General features: G+C 44.0%; 1 pseudogene; it reads left to right on the top strand.

Moving 5' to 3' along the window:
* Window positions 1–1481: 1481 nt before the first annotated feature.
* LOC135529996 (coiled-coil domain-containing protein 80-like) lies at window positions 1482–5670 on the top strand (annotated as a pseudogene).
* The last annotated feature ends 1044 nt before the right edge of the window (window positions 5671–6714 follow it).

The raw sequence follows: 6714 nt of genomic DNA, 5'->3' as shown, positions 1-6714 counted from the left end.
TGCCTATACCTTCTTTAGACAGGCCTAGGTGATGCCTATACCTTCTTTAGACAGGCCTAGGTGATGCCTATACCTTCTTTAGACAGGCCTAGGTGATGCCTATACCTTCTTGAGACAGGCCTAGGTGATGCCTATACCTTCTTTAGACAGGCCTAGGTGATGCCTATACCTTCTTTAGACAGGCCTAGGTGATGCCTATACCTTCTTGAGACAGGCCTAGGTGATGCCTATACCTTCTTTAGACAGGCCTAGGTGATGCCTATACCTTCTTGAGACAGGCCTAGGTGATGCCTATACCTTCTTGAGACAGGCCTAGGTGATGCCTATACCGTCTTGAGACAGGCCTAGGTGATGCCTATACCTTCTTTAGACAGTCCTAGGTGAAATAAATCACACACACAATTAGCAAACTAATCAACAAATGAATCACACATTTGTGATCAAACATACAGTATAAAGAAAGCGTCTTTATTAAGGATCTTTCTAGCGTCTTTTTCAAGCATTTCGGGTCTTTGAATAGCGATATAATAATCCCATGGTTTATAATTAACATTAGTAATATAAAGAGCCTAGAGGTAAGCAGTTTAGAAGCTTAAATGTAGTCTATAAATCTGCAATAAATAACTATAACACATTGGTTGAATTTGGAGCGTGACAAATAGTGAGTTTATATATGATTGCACTGTTATTGACTGTTACGGTTATTATTGACAGTGCGGTCATTCGTTGATTTATTGACCAAGGTATTCAGACGATCATAGAAGAGCGAGCATGACTCGAACTTCGCCTCTCCTGAGCCCGTTGGGGGAGTTGCAGCGATGAGACAAGATCGCAATTGGATATCACGAAATTGTGAAGAAAAGGGGGGTGAAATTACAACAACAAAAACAAATCAAAACTAAGAGCATACTTTGTGGCAAAGCCTGCCAGTAGATGGCATAAATCTACCCTGTCTAGTTTCCCTCAATAAGACTTCCTAACTCCCCAAAACTTTAGTTTACTGACTATTAAAACAACAATAATCAAGTGTTCTTGTAAACATCTATATGAATACAATTCCACTCCCATCATGTATTTTTATTGACATTATGCTAATAAAATATAAAATAGTTGGGCCTACCATATCTGATTATTTTAACCTTAAACTACATCCATGGCAACTTATGGACATCGACTGCATTGGTAATACATAAATAAATGCAGCCACATTATTTCATGAGCAGATATGGTTGTAATAAATATGTAATAACTATAGTGCTCTATTCTGTGTACATGTGTACGGTGGGCGGTGTCGAACCTTGCCTTGAGAGCCGCTACTTATGCTGCGTTCAAGTACTAGCCGGTACTAGGAAACTCGGAAATGTTCGACTTTCTGACTGGTTAAACGCGGCACGTCTGTAGCTATAAACAATTAGCAGGTCGGACCTTTCCGAGTTTTCTCGTTCCGACGTGCGCTTGAACGCAGCAAAAATTGTTTCTTTCTTGGTCTTGGGTTGGTGCTCAGAGGGGAGAGAGCGCTTCTGGAATTTGTGGTTACATAGTATTTCCCGGGTAACTCGATGCGCTGGAAGGGGGAAGGCAGAAGATCCCTCCTCGCCGACAACGCATTGAGACTTCCAGAAATCTTTCCTTCTGAAGACGTTAGAAAGAGGAAAATGGCCTCTAAAGTTACAATCGATGGAGTAAGTTTTGTATAGACAGAATATATGGAACCGTTACGTGTAGCCGCCTAGTAAGCAGAGGGTGCACTGTCTACATTAACATAGAAAATGAAATGTATGTCATTTCAGCTGCAGAAACGGAGAAAGGAGGCATTGGACGACTGCGACAATATTTCTTATCATCGGGGAGTTATTTTTTTGTCACCAGAATGGAATGGTAAATTGTGCATTTTCATGTAAACTTTCAGCAGGTTTATAGCACACAAGTTGACAAGTGTTTGTGTTTACTTTATTGAAACAGCCCAGATTGTGCATTTGCCTTTCTGAACAGTTACGTCATAACCTACTGTGGAACTATTTTTTTCTTCTCAAACAAAGCGTTTTTATGGATACTCACTGATCAGTTATTTCATGTGAAAACTGGACACAACGTCAGAAAGACAGAGGACTACAGGCAATGCCTCGCTCACTGATCTTCTTATACCCATTGTAGGTTTTTCTTTGACACTGCAAAAATGAAACAGACACTGCATCTCTGTGTGTTATGGCTGTTGCTGGTATGGAGCACAGGGGCCTCTGACAGGAGACCCCTCAAAAGGACAATCTTAAGACGAACATCCCTCCAGGGGGGGATTTTTAACAGAACACAAAATGTGCTGAACTCTGACAGTATTGCTCCTTCCGCTGGTGGTATAAATGTATCCCCTATGACGAGCCATCGTGACGGAATGCAGAGAGAGGAGAAAGCTGAGCCTCCAAGAAGAGGAAAAGAACCACCAAGAAGAAGCATGATGCCAAGCAGAAGAAAAGCCCAACAACCAGAGAAACCCATCAACCAGGTTGGCAGTGGCACTGGCACATCTCAAGACAACAGTAAACAAGTGACAGGGGAGGCGGTTCAGCCTCAGTCCACACCAGCCCGCACCGTCCCCGGCAGCGCAGGCTCCCTCAACGTCCTGGCCAGCTTCGCAGGGAAGAACCGGGTCCTGGTCGTCTCTGCCCCACATGACTCAGACGGTTACTATCGCCTGATGATGACCCTCCTCAAGTCGGACGTCTACTGCCAGATGGCGGAGCGGCACATGCAGATGATAGTGATGTTCCACCAGGAGGGAGAGCGAGGCGGGAAGGTGCGGCGGGTCAACGCCAAGGGACAGGTGACGGAGGAGCCCTGGATACGGTCCTCATCCCCAGGCTGATGAACTTCCTGAAGCTGGAGGAGGGGAAGTTTGGCATGGTTCTCCTGAGGAAGACCCTCCAGGTGGAGGAGAGGTACCCGTACCCGGTCAGGCTGGAGGCTATGTACGAGGTGATGGACCAGACCCACATGCGCAAGCTGGAGAAGGCCAGGCAGAGGGGCTTCGTGCAGAGGTGCAAGGCGGCCGGTGTTGAGGGCCAGGTGGTTGAGTCTCAGGGCCAGGGGTATTGACCACGGGGTCAGAGGTCACAGTGAATTCTACAGTGGAGAGGGTGCCAGTGAGGAAAGGGGTGCAGAGACCAGCTCAAGGACCAAAGGCTGTGACAGTTACCACAACCCGACCAACCACAAAACCAACTATGACCACAAAGGCAACCACAATTACAACAAAGCCAACCACAACCACCACAACAAAACCAACAAGAACAAAAAAAACAACTACAACCACAACAAAACCACCACCAACAACAAAAGCAACCACAACCATAACTACAGCAAAGCCAACCACAACCACCACCAGAAAAACAACCACGACCACAACAAAACCAACAACTACTACAACGACCACAAAAGTAACCACCACAACAAAACCAACAACCACAACAAAAACAACCACGACCACCACTACTATAAAACTTACCACCACAACAAAACCAAAAACTACAACAACACAACGAACCACAACAAAACCAAAAACTACAACAACACGACGAACCACAACCACAACCACCACAAAACCCACAGTTCCGAAGCCCTTGGACCCCCAGACAACACCGCACTGGGACCTAGAGGTTCCCACCACAGACGAATCCTCCTACATCCTCTCAGAGACCCACATAAATGGCATAGATGACGTTACAGAATCCCACAGAGACCAATATGAAGAAGACACAACCGACGATACCAAACATGGCCGACAAGTTGTTACCTCTCCAACTCAGCTCACTAACAACAAACCAACTGAAGGAGGGGAGGAGCTGGGCAGTGAACTCAAGGTTGACTCTGATGCACAGGTGGAAACAGCTTCCCCCAAGAAGAGCAAGGTCAAGCGGCCTGTCAATGCAGAGAGGAAGAAAAAGGCTGATAAATCAGGCAAAAAGAGTAAAGCAGACAAGAAAAGGTTGAAGGCTACTAAAGACAGTGATGGGGGCTTCTATCGTGGCAGGAGACCAGGGAAGAAGGCCGCTATTAACCAGGAGAAAGAAGCAGACAACAAGAGGCCCCCCACAAAACAGCCAAACCTCTTAGTATCCTTTTTTGGACATTTTGAGAAAAGACGACGTCTACTTGTGAGTATTCTGTTGTATTACATAAATGTATTGATTAAATCTGATATGAAGCATGCATATTGGTACACTTGAACAGAATATAACTAAATAGAATGGAATAGAACCGAACAGAATATAATAGGACTGAATAGAACAGAACAGAACTGAACAGAATAGAATAGAACTAAATAGAACAGAACTGAACAGAATAGAATAGATCCGAACAGAATAGACACATGATACAACAGTCACTTTTGTTTCCCTCCCAGGTGATCAGTACTCCAGACGAGGAGAATCCTATGTACACGCAGCAGAGAGATGAGTATCTGGAGCATGTGTGTGAATTGGGCGTCAGAAAAATCTCTCTTATCACCATTTTTGGCTCTCTGACCAATGGCACCATGAAGATGGACCATTACCAGGCTGGTAAGTAAAGTTTTGAACTTTTTGTTGCTAATTTTCAATTCTATTTTACTCTGATGACAAGTGTAATACAAGTTTATGGTTACAGAGAAGGATCAGCCTCTGAAAGGCATGAAAGAAGAGGACTTCACAAACCAGCCCCTCATCAGAGCCTTGAGGAATGAGTTGGGACTGATATTTGACGACTACTATATGGTGCTGACCGACTTTGATATGAAAGTGAAGGTTGGTTGGCCTTGTTTCCCTATAAAGCTTACTGCGGTATAATTACAATGTGTTATTGTATACTGCTACTTAGTATTGTGCATCCTGGATGACCTTCTTATTTTGATGAAAGAGCGTTTAACCTTTCGGTCCTGTGTCTGAGTGAAAATCCATCATATCGGTTGAGCGCTTCAATAACTTAATTTTACTGCAGTGAATTGATACAGTATCATCCGTAACTCTTTTTCCGCCTAAAGATGGGTGATATGGTTTTCTGTTCCCATTCACAGCAAGAATATGAGGTGCCCATCGCCATGACGGCTGTGTTTGACTACATAGACACATTCTCTTCTCGCATCAAGGAGATGGAACAGCAGAAGAGGCAAGGAGTGACGTGTAAGACAGAAGACAAATCCAAATCTCTGGAGAACTTCCTCTCACGGTACTAGTGGGCTTTTGTTATTATCTAGGACGATGCAATTGCAATATAAGACTGTGTGACTGCAGTTTCAAGTCAACACAACTGACAAATACACTCGCCTAAAACGGACACTGACATCCTGTGTGCTGCTGGTCGAACATGTATATGCAAATAAATAAAGAAATGCATTTGTAACCTTTTTGTTCTTCTCAAAGGCTTGTGGAATGTTGTTTGTCTATATTTGATGTCATTGTTTGTTCTGTGTTTATATTTCTCGAGGTTCCGCTGGAGACGCAGGCTGTTTGTGATCTCCTCCTCTGACGACGAGGAATGGGCCTATCAGCAGCAGCTCTACGCCCTGACGAGCCAGGCCTGCAATCTGGGTGAGTAGTGATGTCACACTGTTGTCTCAGGCCTGTACGTTTTGATGATTTCACTGGGGCCCTTAAGTGTTTGTCTTGGCTGCTTCACTCCCATCTGCCGAGATGTTCAGAATGTGTGGCCACACTTTGGTCAACTAGGGTGACAGGTAGCGGAGCGGTTAAAGTGTTGGGCCAGTAACTGAAAGGTTGCTGGTTTGAATACCTGAGCCGACAAGGTAAAAATCTGCCAATGTGCTCTTGAGCAAGGCTCTTAACCCTAATTTACTCCAGGGGTGCTGTACTACTATGGCTGACCCTGTAAAACAACACATTTCACTGCTCCTATCTGGTGTATGTGACAATAAAACATTATCACATTTTTTTTTGCCTGTTACGTTCAAGAGCAGACATATTTCCTGAATAACTCACCAGCTCACTCAGATCCTCAAGCTTATAGAGACAGTGCAGGGAGGGTTACCTCTCAAATGCCACTCCTGAAACACACTGTCCTCATCCCTTGTTGTTACTGTCTGTCACTGTTGGTCCAACGAGCCATGCTGTACAAGCATCAGGATATATCTTTTCAGAGTTCAAATGAACTACTAACATAACTATTAACAGAAGATAATCTCATGGAATGTCAACTTATTTGTAGCTTGCAGAGTCTGTCGCAATTAGTTTTAACTGTTGCGAAATATGTAACTATGCAAACAAACAAAAAGGGATTTTTGGCGTTTAGCTATAACATGCTTGAATTGTTTAGGTTAGAAAATAGACACCACTCTAAAGCTGGGTTACGATAGAGGTCTCTTGAGACTTCGCCAAAATGTTTGGTATTTGGTTTTGAGCCTGTTGTAGACAATGTGGTCAACTACTCATGTTGGTCTCGTACTGATGAAAAACAGGGTTCTTAGTTTGGGAGGACAGGCTATTGTTTAGCTGCCAACACAGTCTTTCTGTGGAGGACATTAATAGTACTGGGATGAAAGATCTGCAAATTAGAAACATTTGTCATTTGGGAAAGGAATCTAGCGAGCACAGTGAAACGAATAAAACAAGACCGTTGAGCTTCAGTTGTATGCATGCACTTTAGTACTTCTACTGGGAAATGTTTCATGGACTCAGTTTGGCCACATTGCAGAAATTGGGCTCTGTCTCTCTTAGACAGAGAGAGGTC

The sequence above is a fragment of the Oncorhynchus masou genome, unplaced genomic scaffold, assembly GCF_036934945.1.
Source record: "Oncorhynchus masou masou isolate Uvic2021 unplaced genomic scaffold, UVic_Omas_1.1 unplaced_scaffold_12308, whole genome shotgun sequence".
In the NCBI taxonomy this organism is placed as follows: Eukaryota; Metazoa; Chordata; class Actinopteri; order Salmoniformes; family Salmonidae; genus Oncorhynchus; species Oncorhynchus masou.
This window is presented reverse-complemented; position numbering and strand designations above follow the sequence as displayed.